Source organism: Watersipora subatra, chromosome 9, assembly GCF_963576615.1.
Source record: "Watersipora subatra chromosome 9, tzWatSuba1.1, whole genome shotgun sequence".
NCBI lineage: Eukaryota > Metazoa > Bryozoa > Gymnolaemata > Cheilostomatida > Watersiporidae > Watersipora > Watersipora subatra.
This window is the reverse complement of record NC_088716.1, coordinates 2,995,199-3,015,113: the sequence shown is the minus strand read 5'-3', so window position 1 is coordinate 3,015,113 and position 19,915 is coordinate 2,995,199. Positions and strand designations below refer to the sequence as shown.

Here is a 19,915-nt window from a genome sequence, read left to right as displayed (position 1 = left end):
CGTCAGGAGAGTTTTCATTCAGTAGTCTTTTTACACTGTGGTCACACTATACACTCTATGCTCTAGCTGCAATTGTCTTTCATTTTCCAATCTTGTAATTGTCTTACCTATGATAGGGCTTAGTTTTCTATAAATAAACAGTTGAGGGAGAAAGTGTGGCAGAGAAAGAGAGAGAGAGTGTGGGAGAGAGAGATGAAGAGAGAGAGAGAGTGTGTGGGAGAGAGAGTGTACGGGAGAGAGGAAATGAGAGAAGGACGGAAAGGTAGAGAGAAATGGGAGACAGAGAGTGGAAAGGAGAGGAAGAGAAAGAGGGAGAGAGAACGAGTGGGAGGGAGACCGAGACAGTAAGCGGGAGAGAAGGAGCGGGAAGGGGATGGAGAAAGAGGTAGCTGAAGAGAGAGAGGGAGCGGGAGAGAGGGGGAGCGGGAGAGAGGCGGAGAGGAGGTGATGAAAAAGAAAGTTGAATAAATAATAGTCAAAACAATAATCAAAGAATAAAGATTGGGTTGTGAGAAAAAGTGAACAGACAGACAACAGACAATACTTTTATAGATAAGGTAAAGATGAACTGTATATATTGGTAGGGAGCTAAATATCAGACACAGGTGCTTAGCCAAATACTCTGATGATGACTTATGTTACTATGGTTGACACTCATGGTGACATTTTTCTACAGGTTCTCTATAGCAGACCTGAAAATACGACAAAGGTGGTAAAGAGGCATGATATCATTCCTTCAGATAACCAGTCAGGTGAGTAGTGAAGTGTTTCCAAAAGTATTTAAGTAAACAAGAGAAAAAATAAAGTCTGAGATGGGCACTTAATGACTGGATCACTAGCAATGAGTCAGAGGTATGAGACTAAATAGGCTTGTAATATATCGGAAGGCACGGAGCATATACATACAAAGTTTGGCTGAAATCAGTCAAACTTCATAATCGTATGCTTTGTGCTTTCGCGTGTGGAAAACGAGAAACGCATGGTGTTTGGCTACGTGACCCATGTTACTCCTGCTTTATCATCGGCCCAGCCTCCGGGCAAGAGGGGGAGGCCTGGCCCGGCCTGTCAATTGGCCGTCACGCTGGCACCGGCTCTAGTCGCGATGCGTTTCCCTTGCATAATGCTAATAAAGTACGAGGTGGTGAATGACAAAGTATTTAATTTATCCAAATCTATCAACACCTTTAGTTACGGCAAAAAGTATTCGTATTTATATCTTGCTATAATTTTCCTTACTAATTAATATCTGTCAATTAAGTATAAATTAAATAAACAAAGTTTAATATATTTTATTATTTGAGGTTATTATTATTTTGGTCATAAGACAATCCTAGTAGCACCCTAAACTCCAAAAGAAGTGAATAACATACACCAAAATACTTTCAACATAATTATGATGTTCTAAAGCAGGTTATAGTAGAATCACTAAATGTTGGGTAAGCAACCGCAATGATAAGTGAATCAAAGGCTAAGATATCATTTTATAATTATTATCAGTTATTATTATATTACAAGTACAGCTGTAGCCTGCGGTCTATTACAATGACATCAGGTAGAAGCATCATTCCAAGCTGCTTTGATTAAAGATGAACACTTGAAGCCAAAGAGCAACTTGATCTGAATGATAGAGTTGACTAATGGTATGAGGCCTTGTAATAATTTGAACCAGTTGTATGAGGTTTTACAGTGAAGTTATAGTGAAGATATGTTGTTTATATGTACATATATCCTGTCCGAATATACATACATCCCGTTAGTATGTTCAGATACATTGTTTTAATGATTAGGTAGGCTATTATTGGGTACAAGTATGATTTTTTATGCACATATATGTTGTTCATATGTTCAAATGTATATGTGTGTTGTTCATATGTACAGATAAGTCGTTCATATGTATAGTATGCTGCTCATATGTACAGATATCCTGTCCATAAGTACAAATATGCTGTTCATATTTGCAGATAGGGTGTTCATATTTGCAGGCAGGATGTTCATATGTATGAATTGTCTTTTTATAGGTATGGATTTTGTTGTCCTATGTATAGATATGGACAGTAATCTGTGGAAGATGAGATACAGATGTGTTAGAAATAGCTGAAACAGCCGGTCAATCTAAGCATTGCAAAGACCAAGATTCAGCAGTTGCTACGGTGACTCTATAATACTGATCATGTTTGTTGATGACATTGCATAGAGTTTGTATCATACACTTTTGTAAGCAGATGTTTATGCTTTGCAGCGTCAACATACTCATCTGAACAGACGTGGTTCATGATATTTGTAGACAAGTCAAGCTGATAATCTGCCCCAAAGCATTTCCCAAGCTATTCTTACTGGCCTTTTCTCCAACCATTACCTTAATGCCTAGTACAGTGTCTGCTCCAATCAGAAGTGACGGCTGTAGCTATTTATTCCTTGGATGTCTAATGGCTTACAGCTATCTCAAGAAGGTAAACATTGAAGAGACTTATTCTGCCTGGTCTCCGTGTTGGGGTAGAGTGGGTTGAGGTTTGCTGCATTGTTAGCTGCCTGAAGTTGAGGATACTGTTAGCTAGACAGATGCAGTGAAATCCTTAATACAGTCAAACATCTACATACAAATTTTCGGGCATACAGCGAAAGGATTTAAGCAAATATTTTCTCTTGACATACAAACTTACGAACTAGTTTAACATACGCTGCCGGATGTTTTTTTAACCAATACATTTTCGTGAAGTAAAAGTAAATGTAAAAGTATAAAATTCTAGATGATAGAATAACAAAAAGTAATTAAATTTAGGATTGTTGTAAGTTAGAATAAGTTATGCTGCATATTCTTACTACTGAGTCTGATATGCATAGACTTCAGATACAGGTAGAGTTATTTGTTTCTTGACCATTTTTAAAAACTGCAAACATTTTAATAGTGTACCACCTTTGTCAACATCTTCACCGGAGTCGGTTACATTTCCATAATAGGCAGACTACATGTGAATGCAGAATCAGCAGATAACCTTGACCTTAATTAACTAGTATATTACTCTAAGTTAGTTATAGGTTTAGCCTCTGATATTAATACGAGTACTGCTTATAGCTACTCCAACATCCTATGCATCTACTTTTTGCCTGCCCATAAAACTATTCTTAAAAATTGTAAGCGGGTTCACACCAATTAGTTTTGCTCATGCAAAAACTCAAGGGTTGTCTTCACTTTAGCACACCCATCAAGGTTCTCATGACGTTCTGTACTGAGCCCTGCTCTTTACATCCAACTAAATGCTATTTTTAGGCTAGCTGCGACATTGATGTGTGTAAATCTATGAATTAATTGCCCTGCTTTGCAACTACGATGTCTTCAATGATAGAAGATGACAATTGGCATGATGCGTGTGAATTCTTTGAAACAGAATCTATAGAGGAAGAGGAAGATATGGTTGTTTTATACATTATGCCTAGTTACTTTTTCACTGGGTTTGTACAACTTATTGACATAGAACTGCAATGATAGTCAAAGGATATTATTGGACTGTTGTTTGTCTTGATAAGAATGTATGAATAACAGATGGAAAGGTACCTCAGGTATCACTTCGTGACAAAAATGATCTGAAATGACACGTCTATGGAGTTTAAAACCAGCATTAACAAAAAGTTATCGACCATTGCTTAACGTTTCAATAAAATAATAATGTAGTATTTTTGTGCGAAACAGAAGTATTAACAAGCGATTGTTTTCATTATATCATATAAATTTCTAGACAAATACATTCTTATATCTTCAATGCTTTGTTTGTGTATTTAGCACAATGTGAAAAGGCAAGAAGTCGCTAAGGTTGAATGTTGTTATAATTGGAGGTGTAGAACTGGGGTTTGATGCTCAAGGTTCAGCAGAAGTCTGGTATGCTGCAAGAGGTTACATTCAAGTTTAGTACGATGCTATGAAGACAGAGAACCTATCGTATGACATCTATCGTATATCTATCACTAGTTCTGCTGTATATCTATCACTAGTACTACTGTATATATATATATATATATATATCACTAGTTCCACTGTATATCCATCACTAGATCTACTGTATATTTATCCCTAGTTTTACTGTATATCTATCATTAGTTCTACCGTATATCTTTCACTAGTTTTAGTGTATATAAATATGTATTACTGGTTTTACTGTATATCTCCCACTAGTTCTGCAGTATATTTGTTGCTAGATCTAATGTATTTCGCTCACTAGTTTTCGTGTATATAAATATACTTAACTGGTTCTACAATATATTTATCACTAGTTCTGCTGTATACCTATCACTAGTATTAGTGTATACCTCTCACTAATTCTACTGCATAACTATCACTAGTACCACCGTAAATCTATCCCTAGTTCTACTGTATATCCATCACTGGTTCTACAGTATATCTATCACCAGTTTTACTGTATATCTATCTCTGGTTCTACTGTACATCTATCACTAGTTGTACTGTATATCTACTGCATGATTGTTCTTTAAGACATGTGTTTCTAGCTCATCCCCGTTTATTTCCTGATTTTACTGTCAACATATAACTAAGTCGGCTGTATGATTTTCTCTTTCGAAACTGCATCAAGTGCTCCTCTGTTTAATTAGTAAGAGGTCATGTTTGTCTGTTGATACTATGACATTGTATCGGAGTTGTCTAACTATGGCTTTCCGCATTTAGTAACAGTCCATGATTTTACTAGATATGGAGTCCACGAAAAGAAACGAGCTGCCTTCGAACTTGGATAATAAGCAAATACCAGCAGCTCCCAACTCAAACATGGTCAGAGGTTATAGTAAAACAGCAAGAAGGAAGCATGCTCTGTCTAACAGATTTGCAATACATTCAGATAAAATGTTTGCAAATGGTGACAATAAAAGGCCAACAAGTTGCGGTAAGTGTCTCGTAACTAATCAGACCTGACCATGTTCTATAAGTTGAGGTAAGTGTAGGATATGTAATCAAATTTAACTGAATCGGAGAGGTTGAGGTAACTGTCTTGTAGGTAATCAAGCATAACTGTGTCCAACAAGTTAGTGTAAAGTTGATTTTGTAACCGAACTTGACTGTATCGAGGAAGTATAATGAAACCTGTGACTAGCTACAATCATAAGTGTATCATTAGGTTATGATTATAGCTAAATTCACTGGGACTGTACCTAGTCACCTTTCTTACTAGCTATTGATCTGATGTACAAGTATAGAAAATAGTATCTGATATTCATTGTGTTCAGTAACAAGCCAACGAACTTACCTGTAGCCCTGAACTTTTTAGTTACTAAAAAACCAAAACGATTGAGCGATCCGAGGTCAAAATCTTGTTAAAAATACAAAAAAAATCGATGCAAAAGGTGATGGCCTAAAACATAGTCTCTAGGAAGTATAGATTATGCAGACTTACTTGCAGACGTGGTTTATAATAAAGAAGGCTGTAGGTACTTGTTCTTATAAGTTTTACCATTAACCATAGTTGGTCATCATATTTCGTAACGCTGCACTCTATGAAAAAGTACAGGATAGTTTTTTGTATAAATGCAGATCAACACACTACTGTGGGCTGGTCATCAAGTCTACTGTATCCCGGTTCCAGTCTTTCAGCTCATGTACATGTACATATATGCAGTCCTGACGTACATCTATATATTCTCTCACAATATAATTATTTCTCAATCTACTGTCTATCTCAATCTGAACTGTATATATGTATTTCCCCATCGTAACTGTACACTTACCACCGATTAACATCTCCAGGTCAATTTTATACCATCTCTAGTTTTAGGTGTTTATTGATCTTCATTTTAACAGTTCATCTAATTCTAGAGACAATATTATAATGATCACTGGTTTTTATGGTTATCACTATCTCTCCAGCATACCTAGTGATAGTTCTCTCTATGTATTTATAGCTTAGTGTCTAGCAGTAGTGCGGGGTAAAGTAAAAAAGGGCGCAGCAGACAGGTATAACGCATGGACTCACTCTATATATGCAAGTTGTCAGTGTCTACTGTCATTTTAGCTGCGTATAGCTTGGGTCTGAAGCTCACTTACGAGCAGTACTACTTGCGTCTCAAACTATTAACAGAAAGCTTGGTTGATTAACTGGCACACATGTCAAAAGTATAAAGCTTGATTACTGTTGATTCCTAGTTGCTCCTAATAGCACTGACTTTTCCTGGAAAGCGATTACTTCACTAAATGTGGAGCCAGACCAGCATCCAATAAGACATTTAATATATTTAGACAAGCCATAGACTAGTGCATATCTACTAGCTGTTGCATGTCATCTATCCAAATCAGTAGTTTGATTGTGTAGGAAAGTTGTATGCTGCTAGCCAAGTCTAAAGGTGTTTCAGAGGGCAGTAACGGCCTTATCTTATCCTCTCATTTAGCCCACGACCTGATGTGTTCTGTTATGTATGATAATGAGGCCTTATAGTTGACCCATCGTACCTAATGTAAGCCTGAGTACTTTGCAATGTCAACGTGACCAATGGCTGCGTAGGCAGTAGGCAAACAAGGGTGCATGCTAAAACTACTCATAGATTCATTGACTTTCCAAGTAGCTAAAAATTAGGTCACTTACCTGAGTGCATGTAAAAAGGACTGGTGATCAATTGAACTCGGTGAGGTCGGTTTAGCTGTCAAGCTCAAGTCATCAGTTGGCCAGTAGTTCTATGTTTATGTTCATGGTGGGTAGTGGCATGCCAGCACCAATTTTTTTCTGATTTTCTAAAGTTTCAAAGCATTTGTGGCAGGTGTCTTATGATCATGTTAAGTTTTACCTCAACCTCCAGACGGAGGAGGGAGATGGCGTGAGCACAATCGCTTTCCACTACAATCCTCGCCAGTGTCAGGATGAGGTGGTAAGGAACTCCTTGGTTGACAGTGAATGGGGAGGAGAGAAAGATGGGCCCGACTTCCCATTTCCCTCTAAGGCTAGCTTTGAGATTCAAATAATCTGTACAGTGTGGAACTATGTGGTGAGCAATCACTAGCTACCACAGGCTTTAGTTGGGTTTGCATAGCTTTAGACCTCATCCCCAGACTTCCTGCTCTTGTAGATAGATATGTAGATAAAGGATGATGCATTGAAGGCCTATTAATCCTTTCCACAGTACTATTGCATGTTTTCATTCAGTAGCCAGGGAATCTCTGTCTCTATGGTGTTGATTTGAAGTTGTGCACACGTTGAGTTGCCATGCAATAAGTTATGCAATGGAGATTAGGAATGTTGATGATTTGCCAAAGAGATAAGGATTTCTACCCCATAGCGGTGCATTCGGAACCTCTCAAATCAAAAGAAGAATGACTGAAATTTAGAAAACAATTAAGATAGAATAGCTGGCACAGCATTTTTTTACGCATCATCCACAAGTTCTGTTTTTATCTTTCGGAAGCATGATGGATTTGATCAAAATTTATGCGTAATAAAACTATCTTGACTTGCAGATTTTTACTGTTGTTATTTTGTGAATGACTAAAAATTGTTGATTAATTGCGTCATTGAATCAGTGATGATCAGCTCATAGGGATATTGTGCGTAAACATCCATCTACTGTCCCCTTTAGGTCTATGTTAATGGAGCCCACTTCTGCAATTACGATCATAAAGTGGACATCCCTTCCGTCCCTCACATCTACATAGATGGTGATGCTAAATTTACCGATGTCGAATTCACATCATACTTTGTAAGTATCTATTAGTATTGAGAGTCTGTGAGCCTTGAAGGAACTAAGGCTACAATTTCCCTTAAGCTTTAACTACTGATGTAAGTAGTTCCTTGAACTATCATACTCATTCAGTACTGTGTGACTGACTTGATGAGAATAGAATGTCTGAACTACAGGGAGTTTTCTGCTCGCTTTTTAGGGAGCTCGTTACATTAGCATCATCCCACAGGAGCTGATTCCTGGCAACTGGGGTAATGTGACTGTCGCTGTTCATGACAGCTCTCACAGGTGAGCTGCAGCAGTTTCAACATGACCATATAATCATGACACCCTATGCGGGTGTAGTTTTTTGCTTTTTGACACAAATAGTTAATGACAATTCTTGCGTGTCAGTGTAGTTGGATAAATACGACTGACAGTTGTGACAACCTTCACAGGCGAGACAGTTGAATTAATGCGAACAAAGAAAATATCTATGGAATTCGCCACTCACGACTTGTCATGTATTTCAGTTAACAAAGTAACCTTTAAAGCATAAAAAGGGCATTTTATAAGCAAGATATGAAAATCATCTTTCAAGGCCTACTCAAAATACTACAGAAACCTACCAAGTATTTCCAAGTAGTTAAAATGAACATCGAGGATTTGACTGACTATGTCCAATAAATAAAAAGACAAAACTTTAGTTGTTACCGAAGGTCACTTTATAGCGAAAATGACACGGGATGACACCAACGAATTCTGAGAGAAAATTGGTGCAGTTTCATTCCCTTAATAGTCTGCAGTCCACATAATCACTGTGTTTCCTTGCTTCAAATGTGTTTGGAGTTGCCCGCTGCCGCCGAACTCACACTTGACTGTTTCAATGTTTTGGAGTCTCACTAAATAACTTTCCGAGATCCGTGATGTATACCTCAAAGTGAAACTTGTAAAAGTAGACTCACTTTCAGGTCTTCATGTCACTTTCCAATTTTTGCGTAATTAACTAGTTGTGCTAGAAAATATAATTATTTCATCATCCTTGTGCGAACAACCCATCCTTGACATGTAAATGTTATGTAAAGGTAAAAACTCAAAGAAAAACAGTAGTTAGAAGAGAAGCAGTAGAATGTTTTCATAGCAGTGATCCATACGCTTGAACTAAACAATTTTCGTCTATAATAAGGAGAGCGTAGCCAAGTGTTATCCATTTGCATTCATCAGCAGTGAGCATTTTTATGAGCAAGGTAAAATGAAATTAAACGCATTTGGATTTTACTGCTTCTATGAATCGAAGTGGAAGCAACTCCAAACCAATTTGAAGCATGGAAACACAGAGTATATGTGACTAGCCCATTATTTTAACATACTCCTTGACTGTTTGTTGCAACTAGGGGATATCTATACCCAATGCAAATGAAGAGTAGCCAAAGTGGGTAATATCCCTCTCACATATAGTAGTCAGTTGTACAACCTCTATTAGCCTGTGTCTGTCTTCTATTGACCTATTTAACATATCCAACTTGGGACATGAGCCCCGCTCACAGACCGAAACATCCTATCAATGATCAGGCTGTAAGAAACAAGTATTTAGTCTTCTAGTATGAGTGTTTGTTTAGATTGTCTGTTAATATTTAAGGTTTGATATCAACTTGGTGTGTGACGCTTCTGATGAGGAAAGACAACTCCATCTCAACCTACGTTTCTATGAAAGGGAGACGGCTAGGAATTCAAGACTAGGTGGTGAGTACGCAGATGAGGAGAGAGAAGGCGGCTTCCCATTTGAGGCTTGAAAAGTTTACAAGATCGGCATTCAGGTGCAAGATGACTATTACTCGGTAAGCTGGGCTTTATTGATATTTGTAGCAGCTACTGTGTTGCTGCAGACAGGGGACATGCTTGTCATGTACAACATTTGTAGTTAAGCTAGAATTGTGTAAACATATGTATAGGTACATAAGCTTGCATCTAGCCATGACAGAATACATGTACAAAATATTATAGTCATGCGTTTCAAATTCTCACACTTTCTCTGTTTTGAGCTTTCTACCTGGTAGCATTCAGTGACATCTGTAATGCATGCAGATGACTTGTATTGTACAGTACCGAGCTTCTTGACATCCGTTGTTGGTGTTTGCTAATGATGACTCAAATGTCAGGTTATTGACAGTTGTTGCAGGTATACATGACTAGTGAGTCACGTGTTTGGTATATTGACAACTGTTGCAGGTGTACGTGAATGGTGAGCCATATGTGACATACAATCATCGATGTGATGCTCAGGATACTCATCATCTAACAGTCAATGGAGATGTGTTTGTATTGGAAGTTAGATTCCTTGGCTCTTTAGTGAGTGCTGACTATATCGTCTCTATCCATAAAACCATCAGTAACCTTTTTTTTCTTTGTTTGGATCTGGAAGCTTGACTCATATTCACTGAAGTATGGATGCGGTGTAATAACCTGCTGTAGGTAGACAGCTCCTATCGCAAAGTGCCAGGTCTTAAGTCGGGAGACATTGTTACAGTCATAAGCTCCAGCAATGATGACCAAGGAAGATAAACATACAGGTTAAACAGTAGAAGGTTTCTGACTTTGTAATGAAGAAAGTTTGAACACGCGCAAAATTTTAACAAAACTTTTGGACGTATCGTGAATAATGAAACAGCATGATATCGAAAGTTTCTGTTTCTGAGGCATAACTAAAAGACCAGAAAGGTTTGTTGCGTATTTCTGGGGTGTATGTAATCCAGGATCTAAGTACTGCACAAGAGAAAAACAAGTCATTTGTTTTATTTTCAGAACTGATGTGTTTATTGTTCCTGTAGTTCATTCATCATGACTCTTCATTATTCTCTCTATCCCAGGTAAAGTTTTCAATTGAGGAATATCCTGGAAATTGTGTTTACTATTGCATTTTGGCCAATGCTAACTTGGTTTATAGCAAAATGACAGTTTTTAGACGAAAATGAGCATCAACAAGATTATAAATAGTGTAGTGTTGAAGTTGCCTCATTTTGTGTCATTACCTTGCTGAGACGATAACTCTAAATGAATCAGATAATGAATCAAACTTGAGCACTGTTTTGGTGTATGTATATGATATTCAATAATAATTGTAATAATCATAAGTGAACCAGTAGAAGGTGCTATGAGTGTGGCTGTTCATGTTTGGAAGACTAAAAGTACATTTTATTTAAGATGCTATTAGATACTTGCCTATGTCACAATTCTGTCATAGACATGAATCTGCCAAGACTTTGCCTAAAGTATGTTCTTGGCACAAAATGCCACAAAATGCACCTTCTGCAAAGGCATTTAAAGGATCTTGTGCACATATATGAGAATTACATAAACATAATTTGGGTCACCTATAGGCGCCAACAAGTGTCTAGCACTATGAACATCTAGCATTAGCCAGGTCTGTACATGTACTTACCAGTGCCTACAAGAATCTAAACCATGTAGAGGGTGACAGATAACTAAACAGGTGTTTGAAACCAGCTGTTTGGTTAAAGCTTCATTCGTAACTTTTGCAGAATTTCCATCAAACTTCAAGGTAAAACTCCGGACGGTTCGTCATCAAGTTCTGATGAGGATGAGAAACACACAGACATTCCTCTGCACTTTTATCCAAGATGGGACCAATGTAAGTGCTGTCTTACATAGAGAGGTTTTATTACTTTGTATATGGGTAACCTGATACACAGAGTTCTCGCACCATTAGGAGTTGTGGCATGATATACAGGGTGCTATCACCATTAGGAGGTGTGGCCTGGTATACATGGTCCAATCACCATTAGGAGGTGTGGCCCGGTATACAGGGTACTATCACCATTAGGAGGTTTGGCCTGATATACAGGGTTGTATAACCATTAGGTGGTGTGGCCTGATATACAGGGTTGTATCACCATTAGGAGGTGTGACCCAGTATGCAGGGTCCTATCACTATTAGGAGGTTTGGCCTGATAAGCAGGATTGAATCACCGTTAAGAGGGATGGCCCGGGATACAGGGTCCTATCACCATTAGGAGGTTTGGCCTGATATACAGGGTTGTATCACCATTAGGGGGTAAGGCCTGATATACATGGTGCTATCACTATTAGGAGGTGTGACATGATATACAGGGTTCTATCACCATTAGGAGGTATGACCTGATATACAGGGTCCTATCACCATTAGGAAGTGAGGCCTGATATACAGGGCCCTATCACCATTAGGAGGTGTGGCCTGATTTACAGGGTCCAAGCACCATTACGAGGTGAGACCTGACATACAGGGTCCTATCACCATTAGGGAGTGTGGCCCGGTATACAGGGTCCGATCACCATTAGGAGGTGTGGCCAGATATACAGGGTTGTATCACTATTAGGAGGTATTGCCCGGCATACACAGTCCTATCACCATTAGGAGGCAGGCCTGATATACAGGGTTGTATCACCATTAGGAGGCGTGGCCTGATATACAGGCTTCAATCACCATTAGGACGTGAAGCCTGATATACAGCGTCATATCACCATTAGGAGGTGAGGCCTGATATATAGGGTCCTATCACCATTAGGTGGTGTGGCCTGATATACAGGGTTGTATAACCATTAAGAGGTGAGGTCTGATATACAGCGTCCTATCACCATTAAGTGGTGTGGCCTGATATACTGGGTTGTATCACCATTAGGAGGTGAGGCCTGATATACAGGGTTGTATCACCATTAGGAGGTGTGGCCCGGCATACAGGGCCCTATCACCATGAGGAAGTTGGGCCTGATATACAGGGTTGTATCACCATTAGGAGGTGTGGCCCGGTATACAGGGTCCTATCACCATTAGGAGGTGAAACCCGGTATACAGGGTCCTATCACTATTAGGAGGTGTGGCCTAATATAAAGGGTCCAATCACCATTGGGAGGTGAGGCCTGATATACAGGGACCGGTCACCATTAAACGGTGTGTCCTGATATACAGGGTCGTGTCACCATTTGGGGGTGTGGCCTGATATACAGGGCTCTATCACCTGCAGGAGGTGTGACCTGATATACTGGGTTCTATCACCATTAGGAGGTGTGGCCTGATATACAGTGTCAAATCGGCATCAAGTGGTGTGGCCTGATATGCAGGGTTCTATCACCCTTAGGATGTGTGGCCCGGTTTACGGGGACCCATCACCATTACAAGGTGAGGCCTGATCTACAGGGTTCTATCACCACTAGGAGGTGTGGCCCGGTATACAAGGTAATATAACCATTAGTAGGTGTGGCCTGATATACGGAGTCCAGTCCCCATTACAAGGCGAGGCCAAATATACAGGTTCTTGTCGCCATTAGGAGGTGTAACCTGATGTACAGAGTTCTATCACCATTATCAAGTTTGACCTGATATAAAGGGTTCTATCACCATTAGGTGGTGTGGCCTGATATACAGGGTTGTTTAAGCATTAAGAGGTGTGGCGTGGTATACAGTGTCCAATAACCATTAGGAGGTGTGGCCCGGTATACAGGGTCCTATCACCATTAGGAGGGGTGGACTGATATGCAGGTCATATCACTACAAGAAGGTGTTGTCTGATATACAGGGTCCTATCATCAATATGAGGTGTGGCCCAATATGCAAGGTCATATCACCATTAGGAGGGGAGGCCGGATCTACCGGGTCCTATCATCATTAGGAGGTATGACCTGACATACAGAGTCCTATCATCATTAGGAAATGTGACCTGATATTCAGGGTCCTATCACCATTAGAAGGTGAGGCCTGATATACAGGGTTGTATCACCATTAGGAGGTGTGGCCCGGGATACAGGGTCATATCACCATTAGGAGGTGAAGCCTGGTATACATGGTCCTATCACCCTTACGAGCTATGGCATGATATACAGGGTCCTATCACCATTAGGAGGTGTGGTCTGATATACTGGGCTCTATCACCATTATGAGATGGGACCTGAGAGACAGGGTTCTATCACTATTAGGAGGTGTAGCCTGATATATAGGGTTGTATCACCATTAGGAGGTGTTGCCAAGTTTACAGGGTCTTATCACCATTAGAAGGTGAAGCCCGGTATACAGTGTCCTATCACCATTAGGAAGTGTGGCCTACTATTCAGGGTCCAATTACCATTAGGAGGTGAGGCCTGATTTACAGGGTCCTATCAACATTAGTAGGTGAGGCCTGATATATAGGGTTTTTTCAACATTAGAAGGTGAGACCTGATATACGGGGTCCTATCACCATTAAGAAGTGTGGCCCGGTATACAGGGTCCTATCACCATTAGTAGGTGTGGCCCAATATACAGGGTCGTATCACCATTAGGAGGTGTGACCTGACATACAGAGTCTTATCACCATTAGGAAATGTGACCTGATATTAAGGGTCTTATCACTATTAAGATGTGTGGCCTGATATACAGGGTCTTGTCATCATTAAACGGTTTGTCCTGATATACAGGGTTATATCACCACTAGGAGGTGTGGCCCGGCGTCCAGGGTATAATAATAATTGGTAAGTGTGGCCTGATATACGGAGTCAAATCACCATTACAAGGTGAGGCCTAATATACAGGGTCTTGTCGCCATTAGGAGGTGTGACCTGATATACAGAGTTCTATCACCATTATCAAGTGTGACCTGATATACAGCGTTCTATCACCATTAGGTGGTGTGGCCTGATATACAGGGTCGTATCACCATTAAGAGGTGTGGCCTGGTATACAGGGTCCAATTACCATAAGGAGGTGTGGCGTGGTATACAGGGTCCTATCACCATTAGGTGCTGTGGCCTGACATACAGAGTTGTATCAACATTAGGAGGTGAGGCCTGATATACAGGGTCCTATCACCATTAGGTGGTGTGGCCTGATATACAGTGTTGTATTACCATTAGGAGGTTTGGCCTGATATACAGGGTTTTATCACCATTAGGAGGTTTGGCCCGGTATACACGGTCATATCACCATTAGGAGGCAGGCCTGATATACAGGGTTGTATCACCACTAATAAGTCAGTCCTGAAATACAGGGTCCTATCACCATTAAGAGGTGAAGCCATGAATACCGGGTCAAATCACCATTAGAAGGTGTGGCCTGATATACAGGGTCTAATCACCATTAGGAGGTAAAGCCTGATATACAGGGTCTTATCACCATTAGGAGGTGAGGCCTGGTAGACAGGGTCCTATAACCATTAGGTGGTACGGCCCGATATACAGAGTTTTATCACCATTAGGAAGTGAGGCCTGATATACAGCGTCCTATCACCATTGGGTGGTGTGGCCTGATATACTGGGTTGTATCACCGTTAGGAGGGGAGGCCAGATATACAGCGTTCTATCACCATTAGGAGGTGTGGCCTGATATCCAAGGTTCAATCGGTATTAAGTGGTATGGCCTGATATACAGGGTTCTATCACCATTAGGAGGTGAAGCCTGATATCAGGGTCCTATCACCAATAGGTGGTGTGGCCTGATATACAGATTTGTATCACCATTAGGAGGTGAGGCCCGATATACAGGGTTATATAACCATTAGGAGGTGTGGCCTGGTATACAGGGTCCTATCACCATTAGGAGGTGAAGCCTGATATACAGGGTCTTGTCACCATTAGAAGGTGATGCCTGATATACAGGGTACTATAACCATTAGGTCGTATGGCCAAATATATAGGGTTGTATCACCATTAGGGGGTGAGGCCTGATATATGGCCTCCTATCACCATTGGGTGGTGTGGCCTGATATACTGGGTTGTATCACCATTAGGAGGTGAGACCAGATACACAGCGTTCTATCACCATTAGGAGGTGTAGCCTGATATCCAAGGTTCAATCGGTATTAGGTGGTATGGCCTGATATACAGGGTTCCATCACCATTAGGAGGTGAAGCCTGATATACAGGGTCATATCACCATTAGGAGGTGTGGCCTGATATACAGGGTCTAATCACCATTAGGAGGTGAAGCCTGATATACAGGGTCTTATCACCATTAGGAGGTGTGGCCTGATATACAGGGTCTAATCACCATTAGGAGGTGAAGCCTGATATACAGGGTCTTATCACCATTAGGAGGTGAGGCCTGATATACAGGGTCATATAACCATTAGGTGGTATGGCCCGATATACAGAGTTGTATCATCATTAGGAGGTGAGGCCTGATATGCAGCGTCCTTTCACCAATGGGTGGTGTGGCCTGATATACTAGGTTGTATCACCATTAGGAGGTGAGGCCGGATATACAGTAATGAATCACCATTAGGAAGTGATGCCCGGTATACAGGGTCCTATCATCATTAGGAGGTATAACCTGACATACAGAGTCCTATCACCATTAGGAAATGTGACCTGATATTCAAGGTCCTATCACCATTAGAAGGTGAGGCCTGATATACAGGGTTGTATCGCCATTAGGAGGTGTGGCCCGGTATACAGGGTCATATCACCATTAGGAGGTGTGGCCTGATATACAGGGTCTAATCACCATTAAGAGGTGAAGCCTGATATACAGGGTCTTATCACCATTAGGAGGTGAGGCCTGTTATACAGGGTCATATAACCATTAGGTGGTATGGCCCGATATACAGAGTTGTATCATCATTAGGAGGTGAGGCCTGATATGCAGCGTCCTTTCACCAATGGGTGGTGTGGCCTGATATACTAAGTTGTATCACCATTAGGAGGTGAGGCCGGATATACAGGAATGAATCACCATTAGGAAGTGAGGCCCGGTATACAGTGCCCTACCATTATGAGGAGGTTGGGCCTGATATACAGGGTTGTTTCACCGTTAGGAGGTGTGGCCTGGTATACAGGGTCATATCACCATTAGGAGGTGTAGCCTGATATACAGGGTCCAATCACCATTAGGAGGTGAGGCCTGATATACAGGGTTCTATCACCATTAGGAGGTGAGGTTTGATATACAGGGTCCTATCACCATTAGGAGGCATGGTCTGATATACGGGGCTTTATGACCATTATGAGATGGGACCTGATATACAGGTTTCTGTCACTATTAGGAGGTGAGGTTTGATGTATAGGGTTGTATCAACATTAAGAGGTGTGGTCCGGTATACAGGGTCCTATCACCATGAGTAGGTGAAGCCTGGTATACAGGGTCCTATCACCATTTGGAGGTGTATCCTGATATGCAGGGTGCAATGACCATTAGGAGGTGAGGTCTGATATACAGGGTCCTATCAACATTAGGAGGTAAGGTATGATATACAGGGTCGTGTCACCATTAAACAGTGTTCCCTGATATACAGGGTCATTTCACCGTTAGGAGGTGTGATCTGATATACAGGGTTGTATCACCATTAGGGGGTGAGGCCTGATATATAGGGTTGTATCACCATTAGGAGATGTGACCTGATATTCAGGGTCCTATCACCATGAGAAGGTGTAGCCTGATATACAGGGTCCTATCACTATTATGAGGTGTGACCTGATATACAGCGTTCTATCACTATTAGGTGGTGAGGCCGGATATACAGCGTTGTATCACCATTAGGAGGTCTGGCCCGGTATACAGGTTCCTACCACCAATAGGAGGTGTGAGCTGATATACAAGGTCATATAACCATTAGGAGGTTTGACCTGATGTACAGGGTTCTATCACCATTAGTAGGTGCTGCCTGATATACAGAGTCCTATCACCATTAGGAGGTGTTGCCTGATATACAGGGTTGTATCACCATTAGGTAGGGGTGGCCCGGTATACAGGGTTCAAGCACCATCAGGAGGTGAGACCTGATATACAGGGTCCTATCACCATTAGGAGGTGTGGCCCGGTATACAGGGTCCTTTCACCAATAGGAGGTGCGGACTGATATGCAGGGTAATATCACTATTAGAAGGTGTTGTTTGATATACAGGGTCCTATCACCATTATGAGGTGTGGCCCAATATGCAGGGTCCTATCACCATTAAGTTGGGAGGCCGGATCTACATAGTCCTATCATCATTAGGAGGTATAACCTGACATACAGAGTCCTATCACCATTAGGAAATGTGACCTGATATTCAAGGTCCCATCACCATTAGAAGGTGAAGCCTGATATACAGGGTCCTATCACCATTATGTGGTGTTGCCTGATATACAGTGTTGTATCACCATTAGGAGGTGAGGCCTGATATACAGCGTTCTATCACCATTAGGAGGTGTGGCCTGATTTCCAAGGTTCAATCGGTATTAAGTGGTGTAACCTGATATACAGGGTTCTATCACCATTAGGAGGGGAAGCCTGATATACAGGGTTCTATAACGATTAAGAGGTGTGACCTGATATACATTGTTCTATCACCATTAGGAGGTGTTACCGAATGTACATTGATCTATCACCATTAGCAGGTGAGACCTGATATACAGGTTCCTACCACCATTAAGAGGTGTGACCTGATATACTAGGTCCTATCACCATTAGGAGGTATGACCTGATATACAGGGTTCTATCAACATTCTATAGGAGGTGAGGGCTGATATACAGGGTTCTATCACCATTAGAAGGTGTGACTTGATATACAGGGTTCTATCACCATTAGGTGGTGTGGCCTGATATACAGGGTCGTATCACCATTAAGAGGTGTGGCCTGGTATACAGGGTCCAATTACCATAAGGAGGTGTGGCGTGGTATACAGGGTCCTATCACCATTAGGTGCTGTGGCCTGACATACAGGGTTGTATCAACATTAGGAGGTGAGGCCCGGTATACAGGGTCCTATCACCATTAGTAGGTGAGGCCTGATATAAAGGTTTCTATCACCATTAGTAGATGAGGTTTGATATACAGGGTTTTATCACCATCAGGACGCGATTACTGATATACAGGGTCCTATCATCATTAGGAGGTGAAGACTGATATACAGGGTCCTATCATCATTAGGAGGTGAGACGTGATATACAAGTTTCTATCACCATTAGGAGGTGTGACCTGATATAATGGGTCCTATCATCATTAGGAGGTATGAAGTGATATACAGGATTCTATGACCTATAGGAGGTGGGGACTGATATACAGGGTCCAATCACCATTAGGAGGTGTGACCTGATATACAGGGTTCTATCATCATTAGGATGTGTGGCCTGATATATAGGGTCCTGTCAGCATTAAACGATGTGTTCTGATACACAGGGTCTTTTCACTGTTAGGAGGTGTGACCTAATATACAGTTTTCTATAACCATTAGGAGGTGTGGCCCGATATACAGGGCTCTATCACCTTCAGGAAGTGTGACCTGATATACTACGTTCTATCACCATTAAGAGGTGTGGTATGATATACAGTGTAAAATAGGTATTAAGTGGTGTGGCTTGATATATAGAGTTGTATCACCATTATGAGGTGAAGCCTGATATAAAGGGTTGTATCAACAATAGAAGGTGAGGCCCGGTATACATGGTCCTATAACCATTTGTATGTGTGGCCAGATATACGGAGTCCAATCACCATTACAAGGTGAGGCCTCATATATATGGTCTTGTCGCCATTAAAAGGTGTGACCTGATGTACAGAGTTCTATCACCATTATTAAGTGTGACCTGACATCCAGGGTTCTATCACCAATAGTGGGTGTGGCCTGATATACAGGGTCGTATCACCATTAGGAGGTGTGGCCTGGTATACAGGGTCCTATCACCATTAGGTGCTGTGGCCTGATATACAGTGTTGTCTCACCATTAGGAGGTGAGGCCTGATATACAGCGTTCTATCACCATTAGGAGGTGTGGCCTGATTTCCAAGGTTCAATCGGTATTAAGTAGTGTAACCTGATATACAGGGTTCTATCACCATTAGGAGGGGAAGCCTGATATACAGGGTTCTATCACCATTAGGAGGTGTGGCCTGATTTCCAAGGTTCAATCGGTATTAAGTGGTGTAACCTGATATACAGGGTTCTATCACCATTAGGAAGGGAAGCCTGATATACAGGGTTCTATAACGATTAAGAGGTGTGACCTGATATACATTGTTCTATCACCATTAGGAGGTGTGGCCCGGTATACAGGGTCCTATCACCATTTGGAAGTGAAGCCTGATATAAAAGGTCCCATCACCATTAGGATGGGTGACTTGATATACAGGGTTCTATCACCATTAGGAGGTGTTACCGAATGTACATTGATCTATCACCATTAGCAGGTGAGACCTGATATACAGGTTCCTACCACCATTAAGAGGTGTGACCTGATATACTAGGTCCTATCACCATTAGGAGGTATGACTTGATATACAGGGTTCTATGAACATTCTATAGGAGGTGAGGGCTGATATACAGGGTTCT

The 19,915-nt window shown here is 41.1% G+C and overlaps 1 pseudogene; it reads left to right on the top strand.

Moving 5' to 3' along the window:
* Positions 1-272: 272 nt before the first annotated feature.
* Positions 273-19,915, top strand: part of LOC137404200 (32 kDa beta-galactoside-binding lectin-like) — a 34,429-nt pseudogene continuing 14,786 nt past the window's right edge.